The sequence below is a fragment of the Cupressus sempervirens genome, chromosome 7 (genome assembly GCF_028749045.1).
Source record: "Cupressus sempervirens isolate cs-2001-9-10 chromosome 7, ASM2874904v1, whole genome shotgun sequence".
In the NCBI taxonomy this organism is placed as follows: Eukaryota; Viridiplantae; Streptophyta; class Pinopsida; order Cupressales; family Cupressaceae; genus Cupressus; species Cupressus sempervirens.
In genome coordinates, this window is record NC_143124.1 from 890,641,355 (window position 1) to 890,661,095 (window position 19,741).

The 19,741-nt window shown below is 38.8% G+C and overlaps 1 pseudogene; it reads left to right on the plus strand.

The window, feature by feature from the left end:
• The first annotated feature begins 4,404 nt into the window (after nucleotides 1-4,404).
• The window catches only part of LOC149550357 (uncharacterized), a 67,329-nt pseudogene continuing 51,992 nt past the window's right edge, over nucleotides 4,405-19,741 (plus strand).

Below are 19,741 nucleotides of genomic sequence, written 5' to 3' on the forward strand. Positions count from 1 at the left end.
CCACTGAGCCACTGCGGCTCGACGCCGCCTGCGGGCCACTCCAGCGCCGCCCTGTGGCCACCTCCTCCGGTGGCGATTCCTGGTTCTGCCACCTCCGCTTCGACTGTGGCCACCTCCGCCTCTCTGCTGAGTCACCAGCTACAGTCACCGCCCGCGTGGCATTTCAGCCAGTTCGCGCCTGACACGTGGCACGGGTGCCACGTGGCCCCTGCCACGTCAGCCTGTCCGCCACGTGGCACTGCCACGTGGCACTTTTTGCAGCGACGGCTGACGGGCCGTCAAATTTTTTCCCTTCAAATGCTGACGTCAGCGGTGTGTCATCATCCTTGCTTGCACTCTCCTTCTATTTGGTTTTGGACCTACTTGTGGTTTTTTGGCCATAACTTTTGCATACGGAGGTATTTTTCCGATCCGAAAGAAGCACCAAAAAGCTGGTTCTGAGACGGAGATGCTGGTATAGGTGTTTTTGAGTTTTGATGCAGTTTGGTTGCCTATTATGGCAGTCAAAGTTGGATGTTCTATTTTGCACTCCGGGAGGCGTATCTTGAGCTTCTGATCTCCGATTTTGGACTTCTTTATATCGTTGGAAAGCTCTTTTTGTGCTCTTTCCAGTGATGCTACTTGTTGTTCTAGATTCTATTCCAGACACATCCTATTCATTCTTTTGCATTTTAGCATTCTGGTGGATATTCTGTTTGTTTTAGGTCCAGAGATCGATTTTGTTGCTTCAGTTGCTTCGTTTTGGGCTTTACCTTCTGTTGTTTCAGCCTTATGTTTTTTCTGATCATTGTTGATATTCACTGTAAGCATCTTTATGCAACGCACTGAGATAAAGTGCCACTCTTGCGATTCAGGATCCTTTTCATCATTGTGATTCGTTGTACTCGCACTATTATATAAAGTTCCATGGGGGGGATAGTTGTTTGCCGCTTATAGGCCCTCTTTCTCTAATTCCTCATGCAGTGTCGACGACACATGCCTTTATTTGTGTTTGTACCTCACTCTCGATGTGTTTGGCTCCTGTTTTGTAGGAGATTTTTGGCCCATCTTTTCAGCTGCCTGTCACCTCACCTACCTTAAGTGGAGGTTATATTGTTGTTCTATGCTTCTTTGGTTGATGGTTCGTGCCTTCTATTTCCATGGAGGTTCCTTTGGTTGATGGTTCGTGCCTTCTATTTCCATGGAGGTTCCTTTGGTTGATGGTTCGTGCCTTCTATTTCCATGGAAGTTCCTTTGGTTGATGGTTTGTGCCTTCTATTTCCATGGGGGTTCTACAGATCAGCATTTTGACAGAGTTTTGCGGTTCTTCATGCTTCAGTGATGCTGCTTCTTCATGATCACTCCTTGTTCCTATTTTAGGGGACAATTTCCCTAGCGGGAGACTTCTTCAGTTCTTCACTAGGTTCTTACCTCTTTTTGGGGGAGGGTTTTTCCCTTGTGGTTTTCTCTCTTTCCCCGCTTTCAGAGGTTGCATCTTCTTACAATTGTACTGGGGTACCTAACATGGCCTCGTTGTCGGGACCCATTTCTACATCCACCTAAGCTTCGCTTATGGGGGGGTGTTAGTGTAGTTTTTTATTTTTTCTATTTTGCTAGGTTTTTTCTACACTTTTACTAATCTCGCTTAGGTTAATAAAGCATGTCTTATTAGGTGAATGGTTGTGAGGTGTCACCTTCCTACATGTGAGCATCCATTAGCTATCTTGGGAAGATACTTTGCTATCTTTAGTCCGATAGATGGTTGCTCCTCATTGGTTGGTGTTGCCACCTCCTCTCTCTTCCTTGCCTATATAAGCATGCTACCTGGCTTGTATTTACATCTCTTGTTTTGCATCCTCTTAATGCTATTTTGCTTCCAGCATTTGCATTACTCTCTTGGAGACTAACTCTATGATGTTATTTTGATTTTGTATCATTTGCATTCATAGTTTAGATATTTACTCTTTGCACTAGTTTTCTGGGTTATTAATCTTTTCAGATTCTAACACATTGAACATACCCTAACTCTAATCTTAACTGTAACCCTAATACAGATGTTAACCATAATGGTACCTCTAATTCTATTAAATTTAATAATTTCTAGCCATAACCCTAGTACTATTTTTTTTAATTTGATTTTACATTGATCATTGTTGCCCTAACACTAACCTTGATTGTAACTATAGCACTAACATGAACCATAACCATAACACAAACCATAACAGTAACCCTTACAACTACATATTTAAATATTAAAAATCATAAAATGTTTACTATATTGGGCCGCTACCACTACTAGCTTATATATACTTATATATAATACCTTGTGAGAAATCCTTCTCGAGACACTCATTGTAATCAAATTACAAGGTGCAAAGCACCTTGAGAAGGATTACTCTCGATGTATTATATATATTTAAAAGTATATATACACTAGTTTTTAGTACATTATTTTTGCACAAATTATGCCTAAAAAAAAGAAATTGAATACCTAAAATTTAGCATAAAGCCTTCAAAAAAATAAATCCTACAATAAATATCCGATCTTCATTTCTAAAAATCCACCTTTAAGATTTTTTTTAGACACTTTCATTAAATGGATGTAGATTTTATAAGAAATAAATTTGAAAAATAAAAAACATTTGCTTATAATTGATTCATTAAAAAAAAAAAAGATTAACATAACTCAAAACTCATTGTAATAGTTCTATGCCTTTACCTGTAAGGCACAAAGTTTGTGAGCTACCAACCAACGAAAGCCACCACATAAACTATTTAGAGACTTGATATGGGCCCACTTGTGCCTGAAACTTCTTCAGCTTAGAGCCAAGGATAAAGGGGCATCTATGCTGTCAAAATCACTCGGAGCACGATCTTGACCTCATCCGTTATGATGTTGGAGCCTTGCACTCAGCAAGACTTGATCCTTGGTGGGCTCTTTGTGAGCCATTCAACTTCACCAGTATACTAAGGCCCATTGACTCTATGCCTATTTAGAGACGCTTTAATATTTTTCTTTATCTATTAAAAATTTATAAATTTTCTTGTCATGTAGAATACAATTTTTAATAATTGAAATAATGCATTTATTACAAAAGAATATTACAAGAAGGGCAACAAAGACTTCCATAGAAATCTAAACTTTGTCCCATATTTCAAAAAAAAAAAAAAGCAAGTTGGCTACTAAGTTTATAGCAACCTACACACAACACTTACACGTGTAAATTTGTTATCTCTAACTACATTTTATTTATATAATATAGATTGTTCATTTTAATTATCGATTATTTATTATAGTTTAAAGGGTGAGCTGACTCAAGAAGTTCCCGTGTTTCATCTCTATGAACATCACCTAGAACCAATGAGTGCTAAGTATTCCATTTATAATATACGAGTCAAACTCATAATCCTCGAAACCAGGAAACTATATAACATTTTCGAATGGTAAAAAATAACAAACAAAAAAAAAGTTGCCCACAAAATTTAAGCTCATCTCTCCCCGACATCGTTGTTAGGGATGGAGACGAGTGATGATAGAAGCCGTATCGGCCATGTGAAAGAGGGATCGAACACACGTGAATAGACTGGAGAGCACACTCGCATTTTGGCACTAACGTTAATAGACGTAAAATGTGGGTTGACAAAACACTAGCCCAGACAAAAGAAACCTATCAAAACTCAAATCACTTTCCCTTCAATTTATGGAGAAAAATCCAACTGACCGCAAAAATCTTGTATCTTTCTAGTCAGATTAAAACTAGCCACGTCACCAGAGACAAAACAGGGGCAAGCCATTGACAGAGCATACTCATCCAAATGTCTTCCCGGCGAAAAGCCTCATGCGAATCCCGCACCGAAAAAAACACAGAAACATACTACGACGTGCTGAGCCAACGTGACAACGTGGCCTAAACGAAAATTTACAACCTTTGTTTGGATCCCTGAAATGAACAGCGCCGTTCAACTGAGTTGATCACAATTACAAAAATCGGAAAAAGTGCAGAACTTTCCAGACTGTCAGTCATCTGCGAAACCTTGTGATGTGCGGGAGCTTCAGGTGCCCGCGTAGGAACCTGTTGTAACACTCCCCCCAAACAAGAGTGGACAGGTGTCAACCCACGTACCAGCTGTCTATAAAAACGCATAGAAAAAGGCCTCTCCCCAAACACCCCCGGACGGGTGTCACTCCTCTAATGTCAATGCTATATATCTGTGTGTGTGTATATGTTTATGCATTCCTCTGCTCCACCAGACAATTATTATTTCATGTCGTATTTCAGCACACCCACTTTCTCGTCCTTGTTGAAAGTCCACTTTTTTAAGCACCGCAAATAGTAACTGAAGTTACATATATACATACATCTGTTTGTGAGAGAGCTTTGACGGCGTGGAGGGGGAGAGAAAAAGAGAGAGAGAAAGGTGGCGATGGCGTGTGAATGCTTTCATGGCGGCGTTGCTGCAGGGAGAGTGCAGAATTACTTGCAGAACAACAAAGCATGGAGCGTACGAAGAAGGGCGAGCTGCAGGCCCTTCAAATTCAATTTCGAGCTCAAAATGAATCCAAATTCGAGCTCAATGTGAACTCTATCATCCCCCCATCTCTCTCTCTCCCCATTTATCTCTCACCCCTCCCTTGCATTTCCTTTACTCCCCTCTCTATATATATCTCACTCTCATTTCTTCTGGTTCTTCATAATTTCAAGGGGTTATCAAAAACTAGAAGCAATGCTTCTAGTTCTTAATAACATAATTGTGTTATGTTAAGCATAACATGATCACGTTTATGATGTGATTGCGTTACTTAAAAGTTCAATTTTTGAAATATTTTTTCCTTAGCTCGTTACCGAGCCAAAGCCCATTTTGAAATTTGATCGAAAGTGAACATAACATGATCAAGTTGTGTGTACTTTTGACTTTTTTTTCACGGTGTCCACTTTTTTGCACATTGTCTTGGTGCATATGCCTAGCTGTAGAGTCATTAAAGTTCCCGGGTTATTTGTGTTTTGTTTGGTCAGCATAACGCAATCATGTTTATGACATAATTACATTACATAAAAGTTCAAATTTTTAAATGTTTTTTTCCTTGGCTCATTAGTGAGCTAAGGCCCATTTTGAAATTTGATCGAAAGTGAACATAATGCGGTAAGTAATGTGTACTTTTGACTTTTTTTCATGGTGTCCAATTTTTTGCACATTTTCTTGGTGCATATGCCTAGCTGTAGAGTTGTTAAAGTGCCCAAGTTATTTGTGTTTTGTTTGGTCTGTGTGTGTTCTGACTAGCAGTCTTTTTGTAGTGGCTTTTTCCCCATTTGGTCATGTTGTCTTTTTCTTTGGCCAACTGTTATCCTTTTCTATACATATTTTATGTGTGCTGTTGCTTAATGGTTGTTTTTTAATGCTTTATATCGTTAGCTTTATTCTATTTCATTCATCAAATTGTCTTGGGTGCTAGGAGGAGGTCTTTCAATCGGTGAAGGTTGCAAAGGTTCTTGCTCTTCCTCACGAGAGTTTTCATTTTGATCTTGTGGAGGGTTTTCATTTCAATTTTGTGGAGGATTTTGTTGATCAGGCTGGATATTTGGTGGTTGATTATTCACATTTCTTGATAATAAAACAATTGCATTAAAAAAAAAAAACTTGAAGCAAAACTAAAAAAACATACAGAACAATGCTAAAACAAGTTTAGAAAACATACTTGATGAACCCGATCTTGATCTCCAGCGATGAGGAGACATTTCAGGGAGGAGAGTGAGCAAAGATTTCACCTTCTACAAAATGCATGTGCGTTGTTGGGGGCAGAGAAGGCAACCAACAAAAGAAAACCAAAAGATGGAATAGGCCGTAGGTTGCAATCCATAAATAGGTTTTCCAATAGAGCATGCACGCTATTGAAATTTTCTAAAATAAAGATGTGTGTCATCTTTTTGGCACCACAACTTGATGCATTCACCTTGGGGTTATGAAGAACTAGAAGCAATGCTTCTAGTTTTTAATAACACAATTGCATTATGTTAAGCATAACACGATCACATTTATGATGTGATTGCATTACTTAAAAGTTCATTTTTTTAAAATTGTTTTTTCCTTGGCAGCCAAGGCCCATTTTGAAATTTGATCAAAAGTGAAGATAACATGATCACGCTATATGTAATTTTGACTTTTTTCATGGTGTCCACTTTTTGCACACTATCTTGGTGCATATGCTCAGTTGTGGAGTTGTTAACGTGCTTGGGTTATTTGTGTTTTGTTTGGTTCCTATGTGTTCTGGCTAGCAGTCTTTTTGTGGTGGCTTTTCCCTTTTTGGTCATGTTATCTTTTTCTATATGCCAACTTTTGTCCTTTTCCATGCCTATTTTATGTTTGTTGTTGTTTAATGGTTGTTATCTAATGATTTATATCTTTATCTTTATTTAAAAGGTTTTAGGGTTCCTTTAAAATCTATTATAACTTAATCAAATCAATAATGTAACACTAACTATTATAATAATCCTAACCATAACAAGTGTTAACTAAAACTCCAAATGCAAACCTACACCTAAATCAAAATGTATTACCAAGTATAATACTAATCCTATCTCTAAAACCTGCATCCAAACGTTAATTACATCCATAATCTCAACCTCCCACAAACACTAATATTAACACTATCATTTAGCCTATGTGAAATGCTAAAGTTAACTATTATATCAACCTTAATTCTAATCATAACTATAATAGTAAGCTTCACGGGCATATGCACCGAGTTGTGGTGCCAAAAAGGTGACAACAATTTTTTTTTTCCTATTTTAAACAGCGCGTACGCGCTATAGCACGCACACACTATAGCACGCACGCGCTATAGCGTGTACGTGCTTTCTAAAAAATAAAAAGTATGTATGATGGGCTGCAAACCCGCAGCCCATCATTTTCATTACCATTTTCTTTTACTCCTATAGCGAGCAGCGCGTACGCGAGTTGAAGACTCAACATTTGCACCACCATTTGCTAAAATGCCTCCTCGTCGACGAAATCCAAGACCACAAGCGCACCCACGACGACGCCGTAAGTGATATAAACCTAACTTTCCATTGTTTGATATATTTTTCATATTGTTTTGTAAGTTTTTTATATTCTTTTGTAGGGTTTTTACAAATTTCATTTAGATTTGTTTATTTATTTGAATTTCAATTGATTTTTTATCAGGAAATGTTCATAATCAACCAGAAAATCCACAAGAACATCAAAACCCTCAAGAAGCCCAAAACCAAAACCCTCCTCAAGAAGAACAAATTCCACAACCCGAACCAATTGCAAGACCTCCACCAGGCACACAAGAAAATCTAAGAAATGAAATAGAGAGAGGCAAAACTGAATTAGAAGGAATCATTGCTCGGTTGAAAGAATCTGGACAAACCAATCCAATGAGGGCTCAATTGGCATCATCCCTCGAATCCATTAACACTCAGATAGCCTCAGTTAGTGGTCAGTTAGATATTTGGTGGGCTAAGAGGGATGAACAAAAAAGATTTTATGCAAATAAATTGTCATATGAAGATGTTAAAAAAAAGGAAATACCAAAAGGTAGTATATGTGCATTATTTAGAAAACCCAGTGAGCAAAATACTGTTAGAGAGGGTACTAAACGATTCCCCATCCATTGGTGCATACATGATGCTATTAGAAATAATTTTTGGGATAGATGGTGGATGGTTTTTGATGCCCCTCCTTGCAACAATCACGAGGTCCCCATGTATTTTTTGAAGAAATTATATTGTGAGTTTGTCCTTGGGGAGATCCCCAATTATTTTGATATGTTAGACTCCCAGGGTAGAGGTGGGGGGTCATCATTTGAGAGGCCCGGAGCACGTCGTGACCCTAATGTAGTTAGGGCACCCGTGGTCCATCCACAGTGTGAGCATGTGATTATTCCTTTAGTTGCGAAGGAACATGTAGAGGCCAGCACTCTAGGGACCATTAATGCTTTGACACAGACCCTCATCCATTCCACGAGCCCATTAGTTGAGGGGGAGCCTTCTATACGTCGTGGTCACATGTGCACTTCATGTGGATCCCTATGCACATTTGGCACTCATGTCGGAGATGGTGCAGATGATGGGCTTGTCACCGATCAGTTCCTGAATGAGACATTTGGCATTGACACACAGGTAAATTACTAATTTGATCACATTTCATACGTATAGTGAATGATTAATTAATTAGGATTTATTGACATTGTTCAAAATTTAGGGTCAAAGTGTTTCTGGGCCTAGCAGTGATCCTCCAGGCCCATTTTTTGTCCCTTCGACGAGTCCTGAGGTATGTATCAATTTAATCATTTTAATTAATACATATATTTATTGCGTAATCATATTAAGGATTGACCAAAAAAAATATGCATGTGCATCAGTTCTCCACAGGACCCTCAACCTTTACCACAGATGTAGAGCAGAGACATCATACGAGCTTCACACAGGTATAGTTGTTTCATGTTAATTTAATTCATTTGATTATATTTATTCCATGTTTCATGTTAGATATAACGTGTATTGTATGACGTGCAGCTCATGATGTCGGACACACCTCCTCATCTGCGACAGTTTGTTGATAGTGGAGTGGCCGCAACTGTGGCTAGCTCACAGCCACTGACGGAGGTATGAAAGAATTTTCTTCATTTTAGTTGTTGTTTATAATAGTTAATCTCAAAATTTCTAATGCTATTTATAAGTGATTATATTTATTGAATTGTTGTAGGGTCTTGTCACGCCTGATCATCCACGAGCATTTGAGGTGGACTTACAGAGTGACTATTTGTTGGCGGTAAGAAAATAATTGATTTTGTGAGTACATATATTTGATTTCAACGTATAATAAATATTGATTCATATCTACTTTCTTTGTATTAGTTGGACCTGGAGAAGAGCCTCAACAAGAGGTCAAGTGAGCGTGTCAGGAAGCCCCCGTCATCTCCACTGTCTCCCTCCACACAACGGCAGAGGACGTCGAGAGACTTGTTTCCTTCCCCTCATGGGAAGGAAAAGATGTAGTTGAGATATTTGATACACACACACATATATATATATATATATATATATATATATATATATATATATATATATATATATATATATATATATATATATATATATAGAGACTTGTTTCCTTCCCCATGTATATATATAGGCATCTGAGAGACATATTCGATACACATTTGATGTACATATGACATTCTATATTTAATGTATGACATATTTGATGTATGACATTATTGGTTAATATATGATATGTTTGTTCATATACGACATTATTGGTTATCATAGAATATTATGTGTTTGTTAATGTATATGACATTATTGGTTATCATTTTATATTATATTTTTGTTCATGTATGACGTTAAATTAGATATGTTCGTGTATGACATTAAATTAGATATGTGCATGTATGAAATTAAATTCAATTGCTAGAGAGTTTCCATTATGTCTACCAACTAGTAGATGTTCTTTTTTGCTTTATTAGTATTTCTCAAAAACTGCAAAGAAGCTGTTTCTGGTAGTATCTACTATAGTCCTACTCAAATATGTTTTAAAAAATACTTAGTATGGCAAAGAAATGTCTATGGAAAGCTTGTCAAATAGGATATTAAAGAACTAAATGTGGATAGTCATTAGTACCCATCAATAAGAACACAGACATCTTTCTCAAGCAAGCCATATGACATTAGCAAGTAATTTATAAATTTCCTTTGCAAATAACTAGAAGATGCTATGAATCTTAATACAGAGTTAATCATGAACTCATTATTCCATCCAAGAAGCATATATCACCCTAAGCCAATTAACCGACAGGATAAAAATTAATTCAATTTCAACAAAATTTTGAGTATAACAAGCATCTTAGGGATTCTTACAAGAATTAACACGATGTTCACAAGAGCATTACAAGTTCTTGTAATGCTATTTCACATATTGTAATCATATTCAGTTTTGAATGGCCATTTGTGTTACAAGCATAAATGTTCTTTAAGGTCTTTTAATTCTAGACATGAATTTTATTATGAAGTTTTTTTATGACAACCCACTCAATGCATATATTGTTGTTCCACATTATGCTAATTTGACTTTCATTGGTTGATTTGGGTCTAGACATGACGTTATTCACTACCTTTTTTATATATTATTTTTTTGTAGTGAGCTTCTGGCCTGAATGAATGTATTAATCATCAAAGTTGTGAACCTTGGTCGAGATCCTTACAAATATATTTTCAAAGTGGACCTCAAATAGTTTTCTCAGTCACCCCCTGTACACAGATACTGAAATTGTAGTTAATTACAAAATTAATACTGAATTAACACAAGTTTAATTGAGAAGTATTATGTACCTCAATAGGCTAGATTATTATTGACCGGGAAGCTTTATCTTAGAGCAGTTGGTTTCCTAAATCTTTAGCGCAATGACAGTCTTATGGAATGTGGAATTAGGTCTGCTAGCTAAGGAACGTTCTTTAAAAGGTAGAGGAAACTCAAGACTCACATGTTTCTAATCAATATAAATGTTTAAATCGCTTCTCTAATTTTTTCTATTTATGATCTTCTTCAAACTTAACTTTCTAAATGCATTGATGGGGAAATAAAGATCTTCTAGGAACTAAAGGCTAATCATGTTTAATACTTACAATTCTCTGTTTTTATCTAATAATTTAAAAAAGATTGTACAAGTGTTTTCAAAGAGCAACACTTGTCACTAACATCATAAGAAGGAATATCCAAGGAGTCTTACCACTGATCCCCCACCACCAAATTCAAGAGAAAACAAAATTCCACTACTAAAGAGATAGTAAAAATGATCATCCCTAGTCTCTCCCTTATCAAAAAATGATTACCATCAAAATTTGCATTTCCAATTGCATCATGTGCGTTTAAGTGATAGTAACATTTTCACTCTCTTACCTAATGTCTCCCATTTCTGAAACTCTTGAGGAAGGGCAAGGCCATCTTCTCAGTACTTCAAAATAAAATGAGTTCCATTTTTTCACATATTGATAATCGTTGACTTAAAGTATAGTCGAAGTATTGACAGCCCATAGATATGCCCCGTCAAAGATCGCATCCCTGTGGCATTTAGTGACCCTTAGGGACATTCTGGTTCAGTGTGCCTGAGAACGTTCGAGCACTGAAGGGGATAGGAAGAGGTTGGGGATAGGGTTTACCCGGCCACCCAGATCTAATGGAGCAGACATTTTGATCCCATGACGAAAGATGAGAGAGATTTGGCAGTTGGCAACTTTGTACTGGCCAACACTACAAGTTTCAGCATCACCCGAGATGGCATTGTAGAATGAAAATGGAATGTGATCTCCAAAAAGTGAGAGAGGTTATTGTAGGTCTCTGCAATACAGTCTTGTAGGAATTAGAATCTCATCCATATCTTGCACGAGCTCCGAGATATGCCCCGTCAAAGATTGCAGCCCTGTGGCATTTAGTGACCCTTAGGAACATTCTGGTTCAGCGTGCCTGAGAACATTCAAGCATTGAAGGGGACAAGAAAAGGTTGGGGATAGGGTTTACCCGGCCACTCGGAGCTAATGGAGCAGACATTTTGATCCCACGATGAAAGATGAGAGAGATTTGGCAGTTGGCAACTTTGTACTGGCCAACACTACAAGTTTCAGCATCACCCGAGATGGTGTTGTAAAATGAAAACATAATGTGATCTCCAAAAAGTGAGAGAGGTTATTGTAGGTCTCCGCAACACGGTCTTGTAGGAACTAGAATCGCATCCATACCTTGCACAAGCTCTGAGATATGCCCTGTCAAAGATCGCAGCCCTATGGCATTTAGTGACCCTTGGGGACATTCCGGATTGGCGTGCCTGAGAACGTTCGAGCACTAAAGAGGATAGGATGAGGTTGGGGATAGGGTTTACCCGGCCACTCGGAGCTAACGGAGCAGACAGTTCGATCCCACGACGAAAGGTGAGAGAGATTTGGCAGTTGACAACTTTGTACTGGCCCACACTGCAAGTTTCAGCATCACCCGAGATGGCATTGTAAAAAAAAAATGAAGTGTGATCTCCAAAAAGTGAGAGAGGTTATTGTAGGTCTCCGCAACATAGTCCTGTAGGAACTGGAATCGCATCCATACCTCGCACAAGCTTTGAGATATGCCCTGTCAAAGATCGCAGCCCTGTGGCATTTAGTGACCCTTAGGGACATTCTGGTTCAGCGTGCCTGAGAACGTTCGAGCACTGAAGGGGACAGGAAGAGGTTGGGGATAAGGTTTACTCGGCCACTGGGAGCTAATGGAGCAGACAATTTGATCCCACGATGAAAGATGAGAGAGATTTGGCAGTTGGCAACTTTGTACTAGCCAACACTACAAGTTTTAGCATCACCCGAGATGGCATTGTAGAATGAAAACGGAATGTGATCTCCAAAAAGTGAGAGAGGTTATTGTATGTATCTGCAACACAGTCTTGTAGGAATTGGAATCTCATCCATATCTTGCACGAGCTCCGAGATATGGCCCGCCAAAGATCGCAGCCCTGTGGCATTTAGTGACCCTTAGGGACATTCTGGATCGGCGTGCCTGAGAACATTCAAGCATTGAAGGGGACACGAAAAGGTTGGGGATAGGTTTTAACCGGCCACCCAGAGCTAATGGAGCAGACAGTTTGATCCCATGACGAAAGATGAGAGAGATTTGGCAGTTGGCAACTTTGTACTGGCCAACACTACAAGTTTCAGCATCACCCGAGATGGCATTGTAGAATGAAAACGGACTGTGATCTCCAAAAAGAAAGAGAGGTTATTGTAGGTCTCTGCAACACAGTCTTGTAGGAATTGGAATCTCATCCATATCTTGCACGAGATTCGAGATATGCCCCGTCAAAGATCACAGCCCTGTGGCATTTAGTGACCCTTAGGAACATTCTGGTTCGACGTGCCTGAGAACATTCAAGCATTGAAGGGGACAAGACAAGGTTGGAGATAGGTTTTACTCGGCCACCCAGAGCTAATGGAGCAGACAGTTTGATCCCATGACGAAAGATGAGAGAGATTTGGCAGTTGGCAACTTTGTACTGGCCAACACTACAAGTTTCAGCATCACCCGAGATGGTGTTGTAAAATGAAAACAGAATGTGATCTCCAAAAAGGGAGAGAGGTTATTGTAGGTCTCCGCAACATGGTCCTGTAGGAACTAGAATCGCATCCATACCTCACACGAGCTCCGAGATATGTCTCGTCAAAGATCGCAGTCCTATGGCATTTAGTGACCCTTGGGGACATTCTGGATTGGCGTGCCTGAGAACGTTCGAGCACTAAAGGGGATAGGACGAGGTTGGGGATAGGGTTTACCCGGCCACTTGGAGCTAATGGATCAGACAGTTCGATCCCACGACGAAAGGTGAGAGAGATTTGGTAGTTGGCAACTTTGTACTAGCCCACACTGCAAGTTTCAGCATCACCCGAGATGGCATTGTAAAACAAAAATGGAGTGTAATCTCCAAAAAGTGAGAGAGGTTATTGTAGGTCTCCGCAACACGGTCCTGTAGGAACTGAGATCGCATCCATACCTCGCACGAGCTTCGAGATATGCCCCGTCAAAGATCGCAGCCTTGTGGCATTTAGTGACCCTTAGGGACATTCTGGTTCATCGTGCCTGAGAATGTTCGAGCACTAAAGGGGACAGGAAGAGGTTGGGGATAAGGTTTACCCGGCCACCCGGAGGTAATGGAGGAGATAGTTTGATCCCACGACGAAAGATGAGAGAGATTTGGCAGTTGGCAACTTTGTACTGGCCAACACTACAAGTTTCAGCATCACCCGAGATGGCGTTGTAAAATGAAAATAGAATGTGATCTCCAAAAAGTGAGAGAGTTTATTGTAGGTCTCCACAACATAGTCCTATAGGAACTAGAATCCCATCCATACCTTGCACGAGCTCCGAGATATGCCCCGTCAAAGATCACAGCCCTATGGCATTTAGTGACCCTTGGGGACATTTCGGATTGGCGTGCCTGAGAACGTTCAAGCACTGAAGGGGATAGGAAAAGGTTGGGGATAGGGTTTACCCAGCCACCTGGAGCTAACAGAGTAGACAGTTCGATCCCACGAAGAAAGGTGAGAGAGATTTGGCAGTTGGCAACTTTGAACTGGCCCACACTGCAAGTTTCAGCATCACCCGAGATGGCGTTGTAAAACAAAAATGGAGTGTGATCTCCAAAACGTGAGAGAGGTTATTGTAGGTCTTCGCAACACGGTCCTGTAGGAACTAGAATCGCATCCATACCTTGCACGATCTCCGAGATATGCCCCGTCAAAGATCGCAGCCCTATGGCATTTAGTGACCCTTGGGGACATTCTGGATTGGCGTGCCTGAGAACGTTTGAGCACTGAAGGGGATAGGACGAGGTTGGGGATAGGGTTTACCCGACCACACAGAGCTAACAGAGTAGACAGTTCGATCCCACGAGGAAAGGTGAGAGAGATTTGGCAGTTGGCAACTTTGTACTAGCCAACATTGCAAGTTTGAGCATCACCTGAGATGGCGTCGTAAAATGAAAACGGAGTGTGATCTCCAAAAAGTGAGAGAGGTTATTGTAGGTCTCCAAAAAGAGTGTTTAAAAATGCAAAAACAGCGGGGGGTCCTTTGTATGGTTTGGGATTTTGACCATTAAAACTAGAAATTGTCCTAGTAGTAAGTGCTGGTAATAGTTTTGAAATTTGATTGTTGAGTGTTGAGAAACCTCAAGTTTGGGATTTTTCTTGTTGGTTTGAGTCTATAATAACCATTTCCATCTGAAAAGTTGAGTGTTGAAACCATTTAAGAAGTATTTGCATAGTTTTCCCTAAAATTTGAGTGCATAAAAAGGGGTATGTGATTGCTCCCAAGGTGGATTTAGTGTTTTCTCCAAACAAGAGTTGCATTTTATGTTTGAAGTCATCTAATATAACCAAAGTGAAGGTGGTTGAACAATTTTGGGGTTCTAGAGACGTTGCAAAGTAAGAGTTCTAGAAAGCCCTAGGGTAAAGGGGCTAGAAAGGAGGGTTTTCTAAAAACCATTGTAAAGTTGATCATGAGACCAAAAAAAAAAAAGAATCCTTGCATTTGAGTCGTTTATTAAGACTTTTTTGGGTCATGGGAGTTCCAAAAGTCAAGGGATTGTGAGTTGCTTTGTAAATGGCCTCAAACTAGGCCTAGTTGGCAGACTGAAATAGCCAGTTTTGAGTGATATTTTACAAAACAAGTGTAGTTGGTTTTGGAGTATATTTTAGAGTGAGGAAAAGGGTATTTTAATCACCCAATAGTTTAGGACTGGCAAGGGCTAGTTGGAACAAGCCTAGAAGAGGCAAAATTGAGAAAGTGTAAGAGATGAGTTGCAAGAAACAACTACTGTAGATGATGCAAATATTGATGAGTTGTAAAGCGAGGGGGAGGAAATCACTATTGAATCCTTCCTAAAAATCAATGGCTTATTAGATGAACCAATTAACACTTTGTTGAGGAGTTATGGACAAAATATGAAGGGACTAGGTACAATTGCACCTAAAAATACCCAACCAGAAAACCTAAACCAACCAGTGGACTATTATAGGAGATAAAACCTTGAGCATACAACAAACATTGATATTAGATTAAGCTTGCTAATGCAAGATTCACAACCAGATTGGTTGTAGGAGGTTGTCACAAACCTTGGGTAACCAAATACTTGTGGGGATGAAAATGTTTCCCTTTTAATTCCATCCCCACCACATTTTGACCCCAAGGACGTCATCTAATGCTTTGAAAATGGTGGCAACCATGATGAAATAAATAGTTAACAATTTTTTGATACCCAGGCCCAAAATGACTATGATGGAGATGATGATTTTATACGTTACATGCCACTAGACAGAAAACAACATAGTGGTTTACCCAGTAGATTCCTATAGCTACCAAAGAAAAGGATACAAAATTCTAAGGAACAAGAGAGACTAAGAAGTTATTTGAGGCTAATGCACTTTACATGAAGGAGAAGATCAGGGATAGGAAAGATGGGAGAGAGGAAAAGATTGCAAGAAATGAGATCTTATATGCTATAGAGAGGGGAAAATGAGTTGCGGAGAAGGTTGCACTAAAGGAATAGAAGAGGAAAGAAAGAGAGGATAATCTAAATGTTTGAAAGAGATATAGACCAAATATTGGAGGTGCACCTTCAACAAAAAGTTTATACAAAAAGTAATAATTTATACAAAAAGTTTTAATTTATTTTAAATAATTAAATAATAGAAACATCGTAGAATTAATAATTCAGTATAATCATAACAAATAGACACTAAACAATCCCAAATTCAAACATACGAAGGTCCAACTAGAATAATGACTTTAAATAACCAAATACCAAAGCCAAACAAAGGAAATGGGACTTTTACCTTAAATGAATAAATTACATGAAGAAGGGTGGCTGGCTGTTTGGAAATCTACTTATTTTTCTTCTCTCCCTCCTGTCATCCAAGAGAACATGCAATGAAAGAAAAATATCATCACAATAAGAAAATATGAAAAATATTGTTCTAGATTTAAAAAAATTGGAGACATCAAAACATAAAATCTAGATTCTAAACAAATCAAAACATAAAATCTATGATTTAAACTAAATCTCATCACTTACGCATCATAACAATACGGTCCACCTTATTCATGTGGACAGTCTTGGGGAAGAGGTTGCAACAATGTATTTGGATCCAGTTGATCACTCTTTCTCTCTCTCCCTCTCTCTGTATTCAATCTAATGAGCCAACTGGATCTGCTCGACATTTTAATGTCTCAAGTATTGCCTCGTGGTCTGACTCGCGAACTCTCCAAAGATTCTTATTATGTGGTTTTCCACCATATTTTATCAAGTGGACATTTGATGCAACAACAAGATTTGAATAATGAAGAATCTTCCTCTCTGTTTGCCAATCCTCGAATAACCACAAGTCAGGGTTCTTCATAGAATATCGTCTAAGCCATGTGCCAGTTACAACCACCGCACCGACATGGTACTCTAAACCTTCACCATCTATAACCGAGTGATCCAATTTTTGTTTGGCTTGAACACAACGACACAAATAATAATCTATCCCTTCTTCATTGTCTTCAGGTGCAATAACAACAAAAACATGGCCTGTAGTGACAAATGTACAAAATGCGGTCATTAATTCAGAAAATACTTGCGTAAAAGTTATAAAGTTACATATTGAAATTACAAAGATATATAAATATATATATTACCAGGTTGCACTAGATCAGACAAGCGGTCAAAGTCAATAGATGATTCCATCTGTACCATTTCTAGTGCTTGTGGGGGACGATAGGTGTCAATTGGGTCCAAAACCCGTATATCCCATTTGTCCACCCATTCAGTCGACTCACAGTCATCCCAATTTTCCTCTGCACATGATGGACAATAGCATGCCATTTTTCATGTGTGGATACTCCATGAACCTGCATCAGAGCTTCTAAAAGAGTGCAACTCACTGGATCCTGTTAGTGTGCAACAATCCTGATATGGTGCAATGTTAGTATTATCTATCAACCAAAAAAATCTACGAACCGTAGACTCACCTTCCTTACCTGGACCAATTGTAGCGTTACACCACTGGACGATGGATTTTGCATCTGTCAATATTGCTCCATCTTTGTACTTTAGTTCTTCACGAGCTAAGGCTCTTTTGATGCATGCGCCTGCACCATCATGCTCTCCCTTTCCATGACCAGCCTCTGTGAAATTTCACATGTATTGAATTCTACACAACTTGTGCATCCTGCTCAACCAATAGAACATCCGTGCATTCTTGAATTGAGATGCACAATTGTCTGACCAAATAATGTGCTGACGATATGTGATGCCCCTGTTAGCCAAATCTCCATAAAATAGTTGAAAACAACCATGTACGAACTCCGTAGAATGTGATCGATCATCGCTGATGTAAAAATGGTACTCCCTCAAAATCTTCCTGTCATCCTCTGTACTTGTAGGTGAATGCATGAATAATATGTGAACAAATATGGAAACCTGTTGAGAAGTATAATACTTTGCTTGCACCTCATTTTGTGGTTGTAGTGTGTAGTTCTGTGCGAAATCTACAACCGAAACAATGGTATCCAGTGGAAACGTATCCTTGCACAACTTGAATTGCAAATCTAGCCATCGAGCTCTATGGGTATGCCTTGCATACTCGTAAATAATATTTTCACAAAAAATCTTCATGAACTCATACACTGGAATCTTTTCAATGACTAAATCACATCTTTTACCATGTTTCCCATCTTTTAGAGCATATGTCACTGTCTTAAATTTTCCATAATCTACTATTTCATTTCCAATTGCATGTGTACTATCCATATATTGACAAGTTGATAAAAGTTGCAAAGAACCACAAAATAAGCACGTACCATCCAAGCATGATGTCTTGTAAAATTGTTGGCCGTCCCTTATTTCACATAAAATGTTGGATATGAATTCCCTTGAAGATCTTGGTGGCTCATTTATGTCACAATCCTGCAAAACAAACTGAGAATGCAAAATTATGCATATATGCCTAAAAACATCAAAATGGTGTAGCTTCACAATTCAATTGTCTTCTTGAGCGTAACAATCTCATTTGTTCTCTTTGTCTTTCCAATTCCTCCTCTTTGTTTCTTGGTACCGGTGGTTCTTGATCCTCTTCGAAAGTCAATTCTTCATTATTGCTTTGCAATTTTCTTTTCTCACGTAGTAATTTGATTTTATCTCTTTTAATTGCCAAATCTCTCTCCCTATCTTCATTTGTTTGATTTTTTGGTTTCTTCCTTGGCATGATGATGATTTCTACATGTCAAATTATTCAAACATTTGAATTACTTAAAATGTGTAAATTACAAATTATTCAAATACATATAAAAATTATAATTATTTGAATGAATACACTATATATATATATATATATATATATATATATATATATATAAAATGACTTGTCAAATTTCTAACCATTTCGAAATAACATTTCATTGAAACATACAAATTTCAATGAATTCACTATATATTAAACAACATGTCAAATTATAATCAAATTTGTATCTATATATCAACAAACAATATTTAAAATAGATTGCACTAACCTTTTCTATACAAGAAATATTCAAAAAGTCTTCAAATCGTGTATCCAATGATTGAATTTGGTGTTTGTTAGCTTCCAAAAGTGTTTGCCACCTTGAAATAGTGTTTGTTAGCTTGAAATAGTGTTTGCCACTTTGAAAGAATGTTTTCTGTGTTGAAACCCGCGATTTCTATCGGGATAATAGAGTGCAGAACAGAACAAAAGTAGAGAATGAATGAAACGGGCCCCAAAGTTGCTTTTTGACCGTTTTTAGGTGATTTCACATAGTGCGTACGCGCTATAGCGCGTACGCACTATATTAGAACACATCACTCTCCACCCTCCCTACTCTCTCTCTCTCTCTCCCTACTCTCTCTCTCTTCCTACTCTCTCTCCCCTCTCCCATCCCCTACACTCTCTCTCTCCCCTCTCCCATCCTTTACTCTTTAGATCTCTCACACACACTCCCATCCTCCCTCTCCCACTTCTTACTCTCTCTCTCTCTGCCACCTCCTACTCTCTCTCACACTCTTTCCCATCCCCTACTCTCTCTTACACACACTCCCATCTGCTACTCTCTCTCTCCCCTCTCCCATCCCCTAAACTCTCTCTTTTGTAGATACACACTCCCATCCCCCTCTCTCTCTCCCCTCTCCCATCCCCCTCTCTCTAGATCGCTC